General features: G+C 36.2%; 2 long non-coding RNA genes and 1 pseudogene across 6 annotated transcripts in view; 1 reads left to right on the top strand and 2 right to left on the bottom strand.

The window, feature by feature from the left end:
- Positions 1-16,977, top strand: part of LOC148728180 (sec1 family domain-containing protein 1-like) — a 78,539-nt pseudogene extending 61,562 nt beyond the window's left edge. The window contains exons 6-19 of the transcript XR_015989028.1: positions 6,596-6,683; positions 6,973-7,062; positions 8,022-8,077; positions 8,533-8,615; positions 8,851-8,950; positions 9,942-10,093; positions 10,645-10,735; positions 11,381-11,457; positions 11,646-11,725; positions 11,881-11,942; positions 12,146-12,182; positions 12,317-12,384; positions 13,382-13,462; positions 16,490-16,977. The product of XR_015989028.1 is annotated as a sec1 family domain-containing protein 1-like (transcript). The remainder of the gene's footprint in view (positions 1-6,595; positions 6,684-6,972; positions 7,063-8,021; positions 8,078-8,532; positions 8,616-8,850; positions 8,951-9,941; positions 10,094-10,644; positions 10,736-11,380; positions 11,458-11,645; positions 11,726-11,880; positions 11,943-12,145; positions 12,183-12,316; positions 12,385-13,381; positions 13,463-16,489) is intronic.
- LOC148728179 (uncharacterized) overlaps positions 1-18,389 on the bottom strand; it is a 175,608-nt gene extending 157,219 nt beyond the window's left edge. Inside the window, exon 1 of the long non-coding RNA XR_015989022.1 lies at positions 18,071-18,389. This is a non-coding gene — a long non-coding RNA (uncharacterized LOC148728179). The remainder of the gene's footprint in view (positions 1-18,070) is intronic.
- On the bottom strand, positions 1,385-6,248 carry LOC111319423 (uncharacterized). 4 transcript variants are annotated; one of them, XR_015989037.1, is made up of 4 exons: positions 6,007-6,248; positions 3,866-5,548; positions 2,850-2,986; positions 1,385-2,182 (listed from the first exon to the last, which is right to left on the bottom strand). It is a non-coding gene; the product is annotated as an uncharacterized LOC111319423 (long non-coding RNA). The 4 variants fall into 4 exon arrangements; XR_015989036.1 differs by having other exon boundaries at positions 3,866-3,911; XR_015989038.1 differs by lacking the exon at positions 6,007-6,248 and having other exon boundaries at positions 3,866-3,911; positions 5,042-5,990.
- Positions 18,390-19,963: the final 1,574 nt, after the last annotated feature.

Raw genomic sequence — 19,963 nt, 5'->3', positions numbered from 1 at the left:
ATCAGAGCTAAAGTTTAACCTGCCAGTGCTTGTAAATAAAACCAGTCCCACATTTATCATTGTTGAATAAATATGTAAAGTGAGTTAAACTTTGTGTTGTGATATATTTAGCCCCGATATTTAGACACAGCTTGGAAGCTATGGGAGATGGGTATGGCCTTTTCAAATTCAATCGAATTTATCAATTTACCAGAAAAACTGTCTCAAGGTGAGGGTATGAAGCCCGTCTTAAAAAAGCCATTTCTCTATTTTAAATAAAAAATCCCTTCAGTAGGTTCCTGGCCACTTTAAGAAAACCAATTTACATTTTTTAAAGCAAGGTTTATGAGACCAATCGACCTCAGCACACACAAATTAGATAACAGAAAAATCAAAGAAAAGAGGAGTCCCTAAGACAAAAAAATGGGAAGTGGAGGCAGCGGGGCCTCACAAAGATTTCCACTTATTGCGGCTTTGGAAAAACATAATCCTCGAGATTTCTTCTAATTTTGTTAAAGACCTTTATTCCGTCTTCATGATTTTTACAGGACTTTAGTATTTAAATGTAACTTTCCAAATTTTTGAAAGAAAACTACACTCTCTATACAATTTGACTGAAGAAGGAAGTGATTGCATTTTCTGTGTTCAAACATCTTTATCCTAATAATCTTTCAATCTGATCCAAAAGTATGTTAGAGCATAGAATCAGGTGTGTTCTCTGAAGCTGGACATCATAGATTAATTTAGCTTCATTTTCTCCTCAGAATATTAACCCTTTCACTCCCACAAATCATCGATGGGTAATTTCTCCTTGCAATACAATATTCTGAAAATCAGAAAGGTGACAAGAAGGAAGTGGATCAGCTATGGTACATTTGTTTTTGATTAGCTGTTAGATGCTTCTTGTTCAAGAAAAGCATCATCGTGAAAGTTAGGATACAAAAAGCAAAACACGTCAAATCCATTGTTTACAAAAATAGGCCAACATGAATCTAAAAGCTGTGGCAAGGTTAAAGTGGTTAAATTTAAATTGAATTTTACTAATGTGTAAATTTTGATCTCATTTCAGTATTATCCCTCCCTGTATGGTTTTACTCTCCTAGGACCGCTTTATAAGTTTATTGGCTCAAAGGGATAAAACACAAACTCTATTCATCCATTTACTGCTGTACATATCTCTTTACAAAACAGTCAACATATTCAAAGACAAAATTATCAAAGAGAAGAGGCATGGAGATTTTTTTAATTTGTTTTTAGCATCAATAAGATGTTTCTTCAGAACAGATTGCCTATATTTTCATGGCTATCAATGCATCAATAGGGATAAAAATGTGTTAAGAGGTATGAAGACATTTCTTTACCAATCTCTTTCACAAGAATGCCTGCATCTTCTAATTACTACATATACAACAAGAATTTTCCATTTACTTCAGTAAAACTTCATTTACCAGAATATTGATTTTCTGAATTATTTACATTATCAACCATTAGCAAATATATTTTGTTTTTTGAATCTGATATTTATAAAATCCACAGTGTTGCAAACCAGATTTCTTTTTTAAACAAAACTGTAGGATCATCCAAAGAAAAAATAAGTTATATTTTTCATTTTCAGTAAGATTTATTATTAAAAGCTACAGCTGTAAGTATTCAAAATATTTTCCACAAAATACAAAAAATTTTCTCTTGGGGAAACAAGCAGAGTGTTAACATAGGAGGTAAGCCATTTCTTGGTTAATTTTCTTCTTAGCTGCAAGCTCATGGATTTTGAATCAAGTCTGTTTTTTGACTGAGACTGATCATTTGTTAAAAATAGTCCACTCATAAAAAGGAGAAACCTCTATTCTGAGCAGGACTAATGCCATGTGTTAGGTGGTAACAGTAAGGTATCAAGCCATTACCATTCATTGTATACCACTCTATATTAACCCTTAAAACCCTAAAAGTGACTATGCTGAATCATTCATTAAAATCATGGGAATAAAGGAAACGATTGCCAACCTAGGAAACTTTGATTTTAAAACAAGCTCTCATTATCATTCTCAACGAAATGCATGGAAAACAGAACGGAAAATATGGATATCGATGTTAGGTCGCAAAGAGTTAACTCTTCTCTGAATACACATGAACATCTGTTATTCTATTAATAGACTCAAGCTGTTGTGATATGAACTTCAGTGTATCCAGTCCAGTAAGCAGTTGCCTAAAAGCAAACAAATTAGCAGACATAAATGATTCACTGATAGATAAATTACACACTGCTCTACACTACAAGTGTATAGAGATAGACTGTTCTTTCTCTGAACAGAAATGTTAGCACTTAACGTATGGTTTTAAATATGCTAACAGAATTAAATATTGTAGTTGTTTTGAATAAATATGAAAAGAAACAACTTGGTAAAATTTCATGTCAGTATGAATTTTTAAACAACAATAATCCCTCTTTAAACATGAGGACCTAATTTACTATTTAAAATGTAAAGCTTGATGAATACAGAATGTGTTTAAATCAAAGTATTTTAACTCCTGCCACCAACATTACAAACCGGAATACAACTAGATGACTAAGAAAGACATAATTTGATAAAGAAAGACATAATTTGATAAAGAAAATGATGATTATTAACTCGCAAATATAATTTATTAATACTGAGAAAGGTGTTGTGGAATAAATTTATGACAAAAGGATTCATTACCAAGACCTGTTCAAAAACAAAGGCCCCTGACATCAAGATTGAAAACAAGTAATATTTTGCCACAATTATACAAGCTTGATTATACAAAATAAGCACACATCTTACATCAAGATTGAAAGCAAGTAATGTCTTGTCACTAGTAGACAAGCTTCATTGTAGAAGATAAGCACACACCTTACTGCTTGCTTGGCATCTTTTGCTGCTATGTTCATTTGATCAGCAGCAGCTTCCTATTTATCTTTGACAGCTGTCATTCTCTAATGATTGGCATCTAGCAGCTGGTTCTATGTTGCTATGGGAACAGACTCTGTCTGACAAAGGATAACAGAAAAGTTATTGTAAACTTTATGTAAAGGTACATCAAACATAGTCTAACCCTTAGAGATTTTGATGCATATCTGACTGCTGACCATGCAGACATTGGCTCTTTTCAGTGCATTCTTACATTTTTTAATATCATATTCAAGGTAACATGCTGTTTTGGGTAATTAGCAATGATATTGGGTAAATGAAGGTTGCAAATGTTAAAAAATGACAGAGAAAACTTTTCAAGATTCCAAATCAATAATTGAAATGGCTTATTCATTTATTTTAAGTACAATTTGGAATAACCAAGCACAAGTGGGTGTTCCAAAGACCAAAAAACAAATTCATGAGCCTAAAAGACATGTAATTACTAGTGCTCTTGTGATAGCTTAGTTTTATAACTGCATTTCCTTAAATAAGTGCTTAGCATTTATTTAAAAGTTTTAGCTGAAAGGTGATGCTTTTAATGGAGAAGGGCGCTTAATTGAAGGGGGAGCTTATTATTCTGCTGTACTGATTCAGCTGTAGTTGAAACTTAAATAGCTATAAATAAGTGGCAATAGAAACAGGTTTTCATTGCATCCCTAAAAAAGTGAAAAGAAGAGGAGGAGGGCTTATTTTAGGGGGGAGGGGTGGTGATTGTTTGACATTATGGTCTAGGGGGTGGGCATTTATTCAGATGAGGACACTTTGTATTTCATGGGCGTTTATTCAAGGAAATGCTGGGTGAAAAAATACCATGACAAAATATCATGAAAAAATCTCATGAAAAAAATTAATACCAGGGAAAAATATGTGATAGCAGTTATAATTATGTATAAACAATGTGAATTGCCATCACTAGCTAGTGTAAAGCACCAAAGTTAAGAAATCGTTAACCATACCTTTAATACATTCACTTCTTTCCATTTTGCAACTGTAGCTTCAGCTCTGAGAGTTTTTTGTCATAAAATAAAAATAAATAACGAGATTCAGTGAATTTTGAACTCAAACACATTCATTAGGACTCCCTTGTTTAATATTGTTAAATGATAAGTGTAATATTCCTGGTCAATAATTAACAGAAACTTTTTTATGGTGTCTTTTTAACATTTATTAATTGGCAATTGTATTTTTTTTTATCTTGAAGGTTGATTTTAGGCTTTATCCACTTTATATAATTATCAATATGACTTTTAGCTATCTTCAGAATAGTAGGTGACGAAGTTAACAGATTTGCATCAAATGCCTTGGAAGCCTAGATGTTGTAATAGACTTGTTTCAAATCAATATCACTGCTATCAAAATATTCATAGCCTACACTCCTTTAAAAAACTATTCATTCTGACACAATCTGAATCACCAAAGCACCCGAACCACCCCTGGATCCGCTCCAGACCATTTGCAGACTATTTTCTACACATACTACAGAAAGATAAGTGTCCTGCTTGGGGACAGAAATGCTCCCGATGTGGTAGCCGCAACCACTTCAGGAGTGTCTGCAAGAAATCCAACTCACGCGAAGTTCACAGCATCTCTGAAATGGCAGAGGTACCCTCATCAGAAGAAAGCCACATCGCATTTCTCACTGGAGTTGCTCTAGATTCTCAGGAAACTGATGTCCATGCTGTCCAGTTTGCCAAAGAAATTTATGCCGAGATGTTAATTGATAAGAAAAAGGTCAACTTTTAGATTGGCTGTGGAGCATGAATCAACATCATACTGGCGAAACACACTGAAGGTCAAAAAATCAATTCGAGCATGAAAACAGTAATTGCGAATGTGGAATGGATCACACATCAAACCCATCGGGATGGCACGAATCACCATGGGATCACCATGTGCAATCCCAAAACATGAAAGAAGTACTCTCTGGAGTTTGTTGTCGTCAAGAATTATCTAACACCGTTTATCGGAGTAGGAGCCACACAATGAATGGAACTTATAACTATTAGTGATGAAAACTTCAGTATGACCATGCCCCTCGCCCCTAAGAAATGAACTGCAGGTTAAGCAGATAATTGCTAAAGAGCTGATAAAGTGATATTCAGATGTATTTGACCGACCATTGGGAACATTACCTGGCGAAGTTCACTTAGAAGTTGACAACAACATTAAACCTGTCACCACTTCAACCCGAAGAGTTCCAACAGCACTCAAAGATGACCTGAGAGAAGAGCTAAATCGATCTGTTGAGAAAGAGATCCTGGCACCGGTAGAAGAGCCAACACCATGGGTGAGCAGCTTGCAGTCACTACCAAGAGGTCGGGGGCCCTGAGAGTATGCATTGATGTCCGACCATTGAACGAGGTATGGAAAAGAGAAACCTATCAGATACCGATACTGGATAAAATTCTCCCAGAATTATCTCAAGGAAAAGTCTTCTCCACACTTGACCTGCATTCAGGTTATAGGCAATGCGTTCTAGACCAGGAGTCCAGCCTGCTCACTATGTTCTCAACACCGTTTGGGAGATATCATTGGCACTGACTGCTCTTCCGTTTGTCAGTCTCCTCAGGAATTTTCCAGAAGAGAGTTAACCCAGTGCTAGAAGGCTTGAGTGGAGTGCTCGCTATTGCAGACAACATCTAAGTGTACGGCATTGGAAACAATGAACAAGAAACCGAAACATGATTTCTAGCATTTCGAGCGAAAATTTGGCCAGAGTTCCGTATAACCCCACATATTAATTATGCATAGAGTGTCGCAAAGAAACTTTACATTTAGTCATTATGAAATCAATGCATAATTAATGTATGGGGTTATATGGAAGTCTTTCCGTAAATTTAGGGGGGTTCGACCGAAGCACCCGTGGATCCGCTCCAGACCATAATTTTGCACAACATTTCCTAAAGCGGCAGTTTCATCTGCATCTCTTTCCTTAATCTTTGCAAGCTTTTTTCGAAATCTTTATTGATTCTGGTAAAGATAATAAACAGTACAAATGCGAATTTCACACTCTCCATTGAGCATAGCTACATCATTGCACTCTTGAGTAAAAATTAATTTACCTGTGTACATCTTTATTTCAAGATAAAATTCTTACCAGATTGAGTAAGTAACGGTAACTTTGCCACCATCTATCCGTCATCTTGATTTTATGAACCAGTTCCAACGTTGGATGGCTTCCCTTTTTGGCTCATTTTGTAAGATATTGGGTTTGCAAAAGGCACACAAAGATGAACCATAGCCTTAGCCATAGTCAGTAGAGGGAGACTCTACTAACTATGCTTCAAAAAACACACTTTCTGCGTCCGGCAGGTCCGGCTACAACCTTTCTAAACTGGGGAGAGTAGACACGTAGGCATTCACGCTGCGCATGCGTTCAATTAAAGAAAATCCAAAATGGCGGCCGGCATACGAGCGATACAGGTAGGTAATACTGAGTCTCATTTGGTTCTTTTTGTCGTTGACAGATCATTAAGCTGAACATATTACTAAGCAGCTGCGATATCTATAATCTCACTTTTGACGTTTCAATTGAAAAATGTCAGTTTTTCCGTTGAGAAGAAATCTTCTATTAACGACCCTCTTTCTGTCCTGGTAACAGGAAGACATTCCTTCCTCTTTACTGTCAAGTTTTTCTTTATGAAAAAACAGTGCCCACATATTTCAAATTTTTTTTTCTTCCATAGGTGTTTGATCAATACTTAAATTTTATTTCTTTGGAAGATGAAATGTTTACAGTGAGAAATCAAGACAGAGATTCAATATCATACCATGGTAAGAACATTCTAGTTGAAAGTCTGCCAGAAGTGGTTTCTAAGAACTTACAACCTGTTTATAGAAAGGTGGTGGAAAAGTACACATAATTATCAGGATTTTTGTTTCCCCTTTGATATCTAAGAGTGAGCAGCACCTGATTTATCCTACATTAAGTTCAAAAGAACCATTGAAATGATCATCAACTGGAGAATCTTTTGATTGTTTCACAAATTCTCTTTCTCAGCACCTTAGAAAATGTATGGAGAAGAGTATTGAGAACATTCATACTGATGTCTTTATTTTCCAGCACTTAACAGACCAGATGCCAAAGATTCAGACATTGAAATGATAAGAGATGTTTTAGTGGACAGTCTCTTTAGTGTACTGGTGTCTTTAGGTAAGTTGATTTTCATAAAGAGAAGAAAGTGTTCATACTTTAAAGGTCGGCACACACGAGGGGACTAGTCCCTGCGACTAGTCCGTGCGACTAGTCCCGGCGACAAGTCTTTGAAGGGTTTACACGAGGGGACCGGTAGCAGGGACTAGTCCCTGAAGGTGTTCACACGAGGGCACTCAATTGCACAAGAACATAGGAAAATTAAGAGGCAAAAGATGTTTCTTAGCTTGGGGCGTTACACGAAAACAATGAAAATTTGGCAACTTTTCATTGTAGCACTATTACACATCAACGCAAATGAACTACACTTATTCAGTCGAATTATTCATGTTTTTACGTTCCGTTTTTTTATTTATTTATTTATTTTTAACAGACACAGAGTCAAATAGGGTAAAAATTGCATCAAAACGGCTCCAAGACATCTGTATATGTTTACAAAACTAGAAATAGTTTTTTATTCTTCAGTTGTAGAAATCTAGAATTCAGGGAAAATTCATAGAGACTGCAATGTTTACAAATACCGGAAGTCACCCATCATACTGACCCGTGATTGGCTTATTTACCGTTTAGTCGCAGGGACTGGTCGCACAAACAGTTCACACGAGGGCACAAACATTTGTTTCATGCGACAAGTCCCTGCGACTGGTCGCACGAATTCAAACAAGTTTGAATTCATGCGACCAGTCGCAGGGACCAAATTTTGGTCCCTGCGACCACAGAAATGTGTAGTTCACATGAAGGGACTAGTCGCATGAAACTGGTCGCTGGGACTAGTCGCAGGGACTAGTCCCCTAGTGTGTGCCGACCTTAAAACTTCCATGATCTCTATTGAGTTTCAAATTAAAATGTTATGGAATATGCTTATCACATTTCTCTGTGGAAAAGGCATAAATTAAAGTTTCTGCAGTTGTCTTTATCCAGGAAAGGACAATATACATTTAGTTTCTTTATTTCTTCAGGGACTGTCCCAATAATTAGATGTGCAAAGGGCAATGCTGCTGAAATGGTAGCAGAGGTAATCAGTTGCTTGATATAATTTTTCTTTTCATTTGCCTTCTCAAACAAAACAAATAGTTTTGTAAATCCTTGAATTTTCCCTCCCCTCCCAAAAAGGTACTCCTCCAACTGGCCATAATTTCAAACAAGCATCCCCACTCCACCCCCCCTTGAATTAGGGCGTTTTCTTGTTCCCCTGTTTTCAAGGAGGTGCACTGGGATTTTGAGTAGTGGTCTTTTTTAATCATTCTCATTTGGCCTTGCGAATTAATACTGTTCTCATCCAGTTTTTCATTCAGTTTGGAATGTTCATGACAATTGCCAATTGTACTGCTTTTAAGACTGAAGGGCCTTATTATTTAACCAAAGTTTAGCTTTTGTTTGACAAAACTGCATCCTATGTTATTTTCAAAGTAAAATAAAGGCTTTAGCCACTTGTGGGACTTATTTTATAATGTTATGACTCTTTTATAGGGACTGAATAAAAAGTTGAGAGAAAACCTGAGAGATTCTAGAAACAGTCTGTTTACAGCAGATATTCCATCTGGCCAGTTCAGGTTTGTGAAGATGTGCACAGCATCAATGGTATGTTTTTAAAAGTTATGACACCTTTGGCCATAGGCCTTGCAACACATCACGTGAACTAAGTCTGGTTTGAATTTTTACAAGGATCACCATAGGATTGATTAAATGAGTTGCAGTGACTTGATTTTGGAAGCTGCACCCACAAAGCAGTTTCTTTTATGAGGCCAATCTGTGGTGGTCAAGACCAACATATCTTTGCAACATCAGTTTTCAGCGACCAGTGCTAGTAATTTTGGATCGTAACATGGATCTTTGTACCCCTTTACATCACACCTGGACATACCAAGCTCTTGTGCATGATGTCCTCGTAAGTGAGGGGGAAAGCTTTATTTATAGAGGGTAGCACTAAATAGCTAGAAGCCCTCAGAATACCCACCCATCCCACCCTAGGGGAGGACATCCATCACACAGCAATCTCATGCGTGGGAAATTAACTTCTCCTGCCCCTAACCCTGCAGGAGATGGGTCCTATGGTTTATTTGTCCTCATCTGAGAAGACAAGAATATCTATCCATTTCTTGATATTATAGAAAGGTTGCAAATTCTCCTCAGTTGTTTTAAAACCATGAGTGTTGGTCCAGTCGGGGCTTGAACCCTCGACCTCCCACTCAACAGTCCAGCGCTCTACCAATTGAGGTAACCAGGAGGTGGTTACAGTATTATTCAGCTCTGAACTCTCCTTTACACTCAAGAGTGAGTAGAAGCTAATTTCTCCTTACAATATCACCCCTGAATCACACATTACTTTAACAGTAACAGTAATAATAGAAGTGATCACCAACTAAAGAAGCTCGTTATTATTACACAAATTCTCCTTGTCAGCACCTTAGGAAATGTGTAGAGAACAGTAGCTCAATGGATAGAGGGCTGGACTGTTGTGTGGGAGGTAGAGGGTTCAAGCCCCAGCTGGACCAACACTCAGGGTCTTAAAATAATTGAGAAGAATTTGCTACCTTTCTATAACATCAAGAAATGCTTAGATAATTTAGTCTTCTCAGATAGGGATGAATAAATGGAGGTCTCGTCTTCTGCAGGGTTGGGTTAGGAGACATTAATTTCCCAGACAGGAGATTACTGCGTGATGGATGTCCTCCCCTGGGGTGGGATGGGTGGGATATTGGGTGCACTTAATTTGGACCCTCGCTCTGTTCTGTGACCCTCATCACACTCTGGTGAAAGTGATTAAATAAATAAATACTGATGTTTGGGTGCAAAGTTTTAATGCCATCATTTGTAATAATAAATAATTGGTGAGCTATAATGTCATCAGTAGCCTTTTTATTTTATAATTTCTCCAGGATTTACATCTGAACAAAGTTGTTGTCAAAGAGTCAGCAACGTCAAACACCACAGAACCTGTAGATCCTCACCACAGACATCTCAAACAAATGAAAGTTAAATCATATGACCTCAGTGCCACAGATAAGTTCTGGGGTTTGCATAAAGGAAGGTGAGTCAGACATGTGCCATCTATGTATCATTTTTTGAACCTTCTAACTTCCAGACATGATTAATATCTAACTTCTCCCTTTATTGTCCATAATTATACTCATACACTATTAAGGAAAAAGGTAATAAGAATACTTAAAGTTATCAGGTTGAAGTTGTTATCTTAATCTAACACCAAATTGTTGTAACAAATTTCCAAGGAAATGTCCAGCAGCTAAAAGGGAGAGTTACCAATCAGATGTTGGAGGTTAGAGGGTTTTAAAACATCTTTCTTATTTTCCTTTACTACTTTCAGGTGCTTTTGTTAAATCAGGTGAATATTTTAGTTGTGAAATGAGCACCAAAGAATTTCAAGCACTATCATCCATAACTGAAATTAAAGCAGCTAATCACTAAGTTTTTTTTTTCAGCAAGCAGGCCATGTTTTAAATCATGTAGTAATTTTTTTCTTTTCAAATTGTGAGCCCTTTTTCAAGTAAATTTCAAAGATTCGATGCCATAACCTGCAATTTATGCTGATTTATGTTCTTCTATTTGGGTGTGTTTTTGTAGTCCTTTCCCAACAATGGCAGCGTCAATTTAGAAAGAACTTGATGAATACAGAGCTTCTGAAGAGGAAGTAAAGAGACTGAAAAATGTCATGGTAGGACATAAAGTTTGTATATCAAATTTGTGCTTCTATGAGACTGTACTTGAAATATAATGTCAAGTGAAGTCAGCAACAGAGCCAAATGGCTCATTTGTCAGGAGCTCATTGTGGGAAGGTAACCCACCACAAGTTATCCAACCCCCCCTTCTGCCCCCCTCCCGCCCGCCGCAACATTTTGTCAGGCTTCCTTGAAAATTTGCTGATGCCCATTTATATCCCTGGGCATTGTGGGTGTAAAGGCAAGGACCAATCCAGCTCTTAACACTTCAACTGGGAGTCTAGTGCATTACTTTATAAGTGGTCAAGACACCTGAAAGTCATCTCGCCCTAAGTCATGTCGCTCAAAACCAGAGTCATGTCACCTGAAACTTTCAGTCATGTCACCCAAAAATCCTGAGTCATGTTACATGAAAGAAGCAATCACTTGAAAGATCAGACTTCCCTTGCTAACTTGAAGCTACTACTAACTGTTAGGCCACTGTGTCTCACACATGTAAGCAAGGAAGAAATTCATTGGTGTCCTTCTCAGTGTTGAATTGGTGTTGATTACAAGTTCTAAATAACTGATCGCTTATAGGACTATGACAATCAGTTGTTTGTGAATTGTAATATATTGTTTCATTTTTCTTGCTTTCTTAGGGAATTGATGAGGGAAATGAGGAGGCAATCAGTGAATTTATGGCTGATAGTACAGCTAAACTTACCTCTGCTCTTAGGTAAAGTCATTTCTCTCTAATTTCAACAAGAAGCAAGTTGTATCTATAACTGTTTCTTTTTGCAAGTGTAAATCTTCCCTCTTCGATGTTAAAAGGAACTCACATGAGAAGGTTTACCCCACTGTATCAATTCTTCAAAGAATTAAGATGACACTACTGCATAATTATGTTCTTGTCATATTTTACAGTTCACTTCCAGAATTGCTTGAGAAATAGAGAATTATAGACATGCACACAACTATTGCCACAGCGCTTTTGGAACACATCAAGGAGAGAGCCAGTTCCAAAGGGGCAAATAACAAAGTGATCATTTGCATCACTTGATTTCACTTTCTCACTTTCTCACTTATTAAATTGTTTGAAAATATTGAATTTTTCCTCAACAAGTTATACTTGTGATTTTTTTCCTTTTTTTTTTTTTTCAATCCGGAAAGGTTGATATATACTTCGAGACGGAAAAGAAAATAATGAGTAAAGCTACACTGGTAAGTCAGAAAAATGTCTCAAAAGTTTTGCATGAAAAATATACGGAAAATAAGTGAAACAGGCTGGATAACCCCAGTATGGTAGAAAGGGTTCCAATATGCTTAGAACCAGCTTGAGTGTCTAAGACGAGCTCATTGCCAAACAAGATTGTCTTTCTGATTGCATCTTCTGCCCTTTGAAAAATTAGTATCTACTATTTCAGGACAAATTAATCCTGGAAATCATTCAGGATCCTGAGGGTTAGTTATAGAATTTTTACATGTGGAATTGTATGGTAGGGAGGTGATAATGAAAGTTTGTAGGATACAGTGAAATTCTACTTTATCCATAACTTGAGTCCTCGTATTATTCATTTTTTCCACTCTATTTTTAGCCGAAACTTCTCAGGATAAACTTTGGTTATTTATAATCTACCATGTTTCTGGACCAACCATGTCACCGGTGAGTAACCATCAAGTGTTTGTCCACAGATAATCGAGGATAAGATCAGTGTTACTTCATTGTCACAGTGTGCTAGTCATTGACTAAGAAAATTCACAAAAACCTTTCAACCAATCAGATGCTTAGCTGAAACATCACGATTTGTTACTCACCTTTTTTGTGCTATGGGCAGTTGTCTTTATCTTACTTTGAGGTCTTAAAGATTTTTTCGACTTTCTGCTGACTCAAAGCTTTATTGCGCTCTAAAAATCACCCTGAACATTTGGTTTAATGTTACTTTGTTGTTTGTCATTCTCAGTTTTCTAATATCCAAGTTGGTTTAAAAGTGGGTTTTACTTTTCCTATTTCGGGTTTACTCTAAAATCCAAACTTGGTAAAAATGTAACATTTTCAATTTTGATTTAGAAGGTGGACTTTTTTTATTAACTAAACTGGAAAACGAGAGAAAACTTTGATTGGTAAAGGGATTATCCAAATAATTATAATTATATTTAATTTGGATTTTTGCAAATCCAGATATGGATTCAGCTCATCACACGATAAACATAACTTTGTCAACTCAGTAATCCTGGTTTGCATTACCAGACAACAAACTTGGAATTGCACTATCACAGTATCAACCAAAACTGGAAAAACTAAAAGAAACCCTTCAGTAGAAAATTGCCTAGGTGCAAGTTTTTTTTAAATAAATGTGAGTTATGGATAATGACATATCCAGTGTGATAAATGATCAAAATCAAATGTAGCTGTAGGGCTTTGTGTGATAGCCAACTTCAGTAAATGTAAAAAGCACATTCACCACAAAATGTCCTAGTAGCCACACTCTACATGTAGTAGCTTTCAACAGATCAGTCATCAGAGCCAAGATGCTTCAAAAAACAGCCCATATCTTGTCCTTTCCTTCTTAAGAAGTTTCAGTTTACATTTAGTGCCAATCAGATTAAGTTCCTTGATTAGCTGAACATAGTACTGATAACTGACCACCTTGTCTATCCAGACCAAGGTGATGAAGTCAATTGATGCAGTTGCCATTGGCTTGTCGGGAAAAATCAATCATGGATGCATCAAGGATGTACCGGTAAGTGTTCTTTTACAGACAAGTGTACCGGGATAACACAAGTTACCACATTTGTTTTTGGTTTAGACCTCAAAGACATCCTCTTTTTTGTGAAGAGATATGAAGACATTCCTTTAAACAACATCTCTCACAGTTAACAAATTATCCTCCATTTACCTCATCACAACTTTACTTGCCAAAATTTTGATTTCCCTATTTACATATTAATCAACTCTAAAAAATATAGTTTGTTCCTTTAATTTTATATTTGTAAAATCAAAGAGTGTTACAAACTATTTTTTTTTCTTAACAATACTTGGAGTTTTCAAGGAAAAGAATGACAAGTTCTTCTTATTTTCATAGAGATTTCCCCTTGATGCCATGTATCCAAAATATTTTTCATTGACTAGTATCAATTTTCTTGAGAGAAAAAGAGCAATGTTAACATGAAAGGTGTTTCTGTTCCACAGCAAGCTGCACGTTCAGAATTATTGAATCAAAGCTGTTTTCACTGAGACCAATCATAAGTTGACCCGCTAACTCTCATTAGTGAACAAGAATGAATTTCTTCATGCAGTTTCAATACAATATCAACCCAATGAGCCATGAGAATGAAGAAAAATGTGATTTAGGGGAATATTATTTGATCCAATGCCAAATTCTCTGAGCTAACATCATAAGAATTTTATGGAAGACAGTCAGGAGAATTACCCCTTTAACTCCCAAGGTACTACACATTTCCTTGTAAATTGGTAACGAGAATTTGGTGTTAGATCAAGATAACAACTTCTACCTGATAAGTTTGAGTGTTGTCATTACCTGTTTGCTGGATAATGTATGGATTTTATATGGAGAAGTTACAGGTTCATCACTTCTGTGAGTTAAAGGGTTACTGATGAGATCAAGAGAGCGACAGGGTAAAAACAGTCATCTCTTGAAAAGAGACATATCTGTCTTGAGCAGGGCTTCTACCAATATTCACTGAATTTCTGCACAAAACCTCATTTAAACCCATCCACGAAAATTCTCAGTTTGTTTAAAAAAGGGAAGTGGTGCCAGAAATTATTTTGGTTTTGTAGAGGGCAAAATTTTATTTTCCAAGCCTGTGTATTATACACAATTTTTTTCCAAGAATCAACAACCTAACAATTGTATGAAGACAGAGGGCAAAAATTCAGTGAATGTTTTGATAGAGTTTCATTGAAAAATCTGTAGTAGGCAATCATAAATTTGAAAACAAGGAAAATCAGCACTGAGTCTATTTTAGTACATGTAAGTAACTTTGCAATTTCAATACAGTAATAAATAATAATGGTAATTTATCCCCAAAATAACTTGTCTGAAAGTACATTTAAAAAATGACACCAAATTACATTTACAACTGAGTTGAAAAGTTTCCTTGTACAATAAGATTACTACTTTCCAGAATTTCCTTTGGAGAAATGACTGGAGGCAGCAGCTTTTTTACCTCCCTTTCCTTTCTCCTGACTAACATTTGCCTGTTTGTACTTGAATTCTAAAGAATCATGCATTTCTACCATTTTATGAGTGATGAAAGTGTGGTAATTGTAAAAGCAGCCTTTTAAGCAATAACATTAGCCACAATTGTGGCTAAATCCCCTCTACTAACTATGCTCCCGCTGAGAAGTTTTCTCATGAGGATTCAAACTTCAAAAACTGTTGCTCCAGTTGCTGGACAGCTTGTTGGATTTCATTTTCATGATATGTTGTTCTTTCCTAAATAGAAAAGAGAACAATGTCAGTGTCAAGTAACAATCATGACTGATGAATAACAAGCTATTAACACACACAGTCACACCTGTATCAAGCGGTTACCCATGGGAAAAGGCAGGGTGACGGCTTTGTACAGGTTTCACAGAATATGAGTCCAATGCAATTAATAACACAGTTTTTGCCATAATTGTTCTCTTAATTTAAAGGTTATTCAAAAGCTTGCTCAAAAATGCATTGACTCTTTGTGAATAAACAGCATCAAAATATGGTGGGGTAGCGTAAAAAATAAAAATAAAAAAAAACAAGAAAGCAGAATTACTGTAGACTGTTATTCATCAGTTGGACCTCTGGGTCATAACCATAACAATTGACTTGTTTTATGTACATGCATAATATTTATCCTGACATTTCTCGGAAGAGAGAGAGTTTTCGATGTGTTGAGAACACTGATTTGAACTGAAAGTACTAAAATTTGTATGAGGAGATAAACATGGAATAAATTTTACCTGAGAAATTATTTTTAGTATTATTTGAGAGGTTCCACTTTAATCGACTATTCTATCCAGGTAGACAACAATAAAAACAGGCCATTGGCACTTAGTCAAGGATGCATGACCACTTTAATTACAGAGGTGAAAATTACAGTTACCATAAATAAAGAGAACACAGAGGTGAAAATTACAGTTACTGTAATTAAAGAGAGACAAACTTGGGATTTTTACAACTGACTGCTTTACTACAGGGTGATTACTTGACATGGTGCCGCTTAGTACTGGTTCAACTATATGCTGATAACCCATTTCAAAACAAAATACCTAGTTGTGCTTACAATGTTTTGTTGTGCTGCACTCATAACTCAACTAAAGAGTAACATTTCAGGAAATAATGGAGATAACTGTGTCTTTGTTAGATAGCTTTAAAGTTGACAAACAATTTTTACTCTAGTCACTGGCTAGTCAGGTAGGCCAAGTCCAGGTTTCAGTTTATTATCTATTTAGCTATCGACAATATTGAAAGTGTGTAAGCCTGCATTGCTTGATGGTCAGCAGTATTCCTCTACAAGTATGAAAGCGTCCAAGCAACATGGATGCCATATTGGAATCTTTCAAGATGACAATTAAATGTGTTAACAGAATCAAGAAGCCATGGACTTGTGTCAGTGACAGTAAGGATTTTAGTTTCTTATTTCTTGTATTGTTTTTGTTAATGATGTTTCATCCTAATAAAAAGTCACAGTGATTAGAGGAATGCAGGTCTTGTTATGCTAAATTTTGTACTCATCACTATGTTGATCACAGGCCTCGTGTTATTTAGCGTGATCAAGAACCAAGCAGAGTCCCAGCCAAACAACTTGCACATCTTTTGCACAAAAGCAGAAAAACACGGAAAAAGGTTCCCAAGTAAATTGTCATGAAAAAAATGTCCCTATGTCATCTACATTGCATTGCTTTGTCAATAAGTGTGATTTTGCCCACGAAGAAGTCAAGTACGTATGATGCACGATCCTCGCAGTAAAGAAGTAAAGTATTGCATAAGTTATCATTGAAAGTTTAAGAGTAATCTAGCCTCTGTTATTGCTTTACCTAGACCAAGAAATCTACAGTCTAGAAATTTACTTTTCATATCTCATCAGAGGGCCATGAATGCCAAGCTTCTTTATTATCCTCCACTGTTGACAAATCCAAGTTCACACAAAATGTTGCCGGCAGCTTATCCCACGTTTACAATACTCAATCACACAATCATTCACAATAATTTATCACAAGTAGAGATGTAGAAATAAATCCCCTGTACTCTACAAAGCACAGTTGAATGATAATGAAATATTATTGTTTTCTTCCATCCCTTATCCTATCAAATTTACAATACCATAACGAATGAATGTAATGATTTAGTTTGTTCATTTAGAGAGAGAAAACTGCTGCTTTTGTTAAGTTCTTATAAAAAAAATTGTCCTGGCTTCTAAATACAATTTCTCCTTGTGCCCTGCATAAGTTGGCTTCAAAGACTTCTCAGCAGTGGAAATCCTCTCTCACATTAAAAATAATGCACTTCTCAGCGACTTCGTTTTTCAAAATTTTTCTGGTGAACATGCCCCAATACCCTCTCCCCTCCCCCCCACTTGATGGGTGATGCCCATGGCATCTCATTCTTCACCAGAAGCTGCTTGACTCATTGTAATCAATTTCTACAACTAATGTATCTCCAAATAATTTTTCATCAAAAAAGAGAGCCACTTATAATCATTCAACAGCAAAAAGACAAACTGCAGTGGTACACAAGTCAGAACACTGTAAACTTTCTAGAAAATTTTGCACAAAGGTTTTTAATTAATCTGTAACTCTTGTATTAAGTCTTGGTATAAAAGGGAGATTGGTGTCCACCACTGCTCTGAATGAAATGCATAAATGAGTTTACAAAGACTGAAATGAGGTCCCAGGAAAAATTTAAAAAATGTACCACATTCGAGTCCAGTATGTATATTGATCAAATCTCCAAGCAAAACAGCAGGCGTTTGAACAAGCTCTTATGTTGTAAAAGACCTTTGCTTTCTGTTTTCTGAAGCATCCAACTACATGACTTTCAGCCATGAGATTTTGGTTGCACATTTTTTGCATCGTACCATTGTACGTTAAATTTTGTACATGTCAAAGATATTGAACAGTGCGTGAATTTGGACAGATTGGGATAATTATAGACAAAGTCAATCACGATCGATAAGAGAAAGGTTGATATATGGCCAAGGTAACGGTGTATATTATCTTAAATAGACTAGCCATTGTACATAACACCAGAGCCTTGTATTGATTACATGGGTTTATGTATCTTCTTAATGGCTCATTTTATTGAGTATGTATGTACATTGATCTACATGCAATCTGGATATTGGCTTACCTTGCACTTTGTTTAATAAATTTTGAAAAACCTCCCACAGCAGAGAAACATTTCGCCACATATATCCATTGTTTGGAAAAAAAAGAGCCAACATGTCATAACGAATATCAAGAAGTATCCCAGACCTCAAATCATCTTCTTCGTTAAATTCTGGAATTTGTAGAATCTTGCCCAACAATTTCTTTCTTTCTTTTGCGTCGATAACACAAAAGACATTTTGAAAATCTTTACGTCGTCCCCCCGGACCCGGTAGCCACGTCTACACCTCACAAGTGGGCATTCCTCCCAGGCAAACCACAGGATACCCATACAATATGTTTGTGTAGCCGATTGTTGCTTTATAGTGAATGTACCAGATTGACCGTTTGCCTCACCTATAGTGATATATTGCTGACTGTGTATATAAATCAATGATAAACAAACGTTGAATTACTTTACCTGTGGTGTATAGTCGTCCTATGTATAACTTTATGTGTGTATAACTTTATTTAAACACGAAACATTGATGAGCAAAAAGATGCTCGTTACAAAAATGTACGTGTATACTAACTAATATAATTAGAAACTAATATGATAAATGAATAAATAATTTGAGAAAGTATATATAAAAAAAAAACGAAAAACAAAACATGCCATATGCTCGAAATATACAAGCTAAAAATATTACAGATTAAGGGCTAATAAAATCTATTATTGAAATAACGCAGAAGGCGTGAATCAGGCGCAGAAGGTGCATTTGCAATTAACTTCGGTATCCAAATTTAACTTAGTTCACTGATTTCTAAAGATAGTAATGCTCTTAGCATCCCTGGCATCTTGAGGAAGGCTGTTCCACTGCCGACAAACAATATAAGAGAAGGACCGATGCCCAAAACGAGATTTGGGAGCCGGCTGATCCATACGGGATCCACTACCCCTTAGGTTATATCTACACTGCTTGATTTTAAATAAGTTATTGATATAAATTGGTCCTTCATTATGATATCCCTTGAATATGAAAACTAGGGATTAAGACAATCGTCTCTATTTGATAGATTCGAGATTAAGCTGACTAAATAACTCAGCATACTCAATTGATTTAGGAAATTTAAATAATGTTCTAAGTATATAAAGATGTGTACGTTCAATTTTATCTGATAAGGTGCTTGACAGCCCAACAAAAAGAGGAGAACAATAATGAAAATGAGGAGGTATATAGGCCTTATATATTCTCATAGCAGTTTTACTATCGATAAAGTTGCGTATTCTTCTAAGAGAACCAGCTTTGGCATGTATTTTACTAAGGATATTCTTAATATGAGTAGTATATGATAATTTACTGTCAATTGTCACACCAAGCAATTTGAGTTCGTCCTTTATTTCGATATTGCTATTGTCCAACGATCCTTTTACCTAAAAAATGTTATTTTGGAAAGAGTACCCACAGGCGGCTCAAACAAATCCATTTTTTTCATCCTTTCTACTCCTCATACAGTCTTTCTTTTTTTATAAGAGGAGGGCACTTGGGGTTTATTAGAAACTGCAAAACCCTTGAAAAAATCATCCAATACCGCAAAACTGCAAAGAAAGAAAGGGAAAAAAAAAACACGATCAAAACCGAAAACCGAATACAAAACCGTCAAGACCGATAAATGTTCACATCCCAGTTATCGGGTAGTCCCTCATATACCGGGTTCTGAGATATCTAATAATCAACATGTAGATGTAGCAAAAGCGTAAAGTTTATCAAAAACCCAATTGTCGGATACAGTGGTGACAAGTGGAGCATACAGCCGGTGCGCGGCCACTTGGGATCGGTGGAGGCGCATAAGTGCCTCTTAGAACCTAGTTGTATCGAGAGCGGTCAGTCCAATGAGTAACCAGCGGATAAGTGATACCAAAATATATCGCGTT

Source organism: Stylophora pistillata, chromosome 6, assembly GCF_964205215.1.
Source record: "Stylophora pistillata chromosome 6, jaStyPist1.2, whole genome shotgun sequence".
Lineage (NCBI taxonomy): Eukaryota > Metazoa > Cnidaria > Anthozoa > Scleractinia > Pocilloporidae > Stylophora > Stylophora pistillata.
This window is presented reverse-complemented; position numbering and strand designations above follow the sequence as displayed.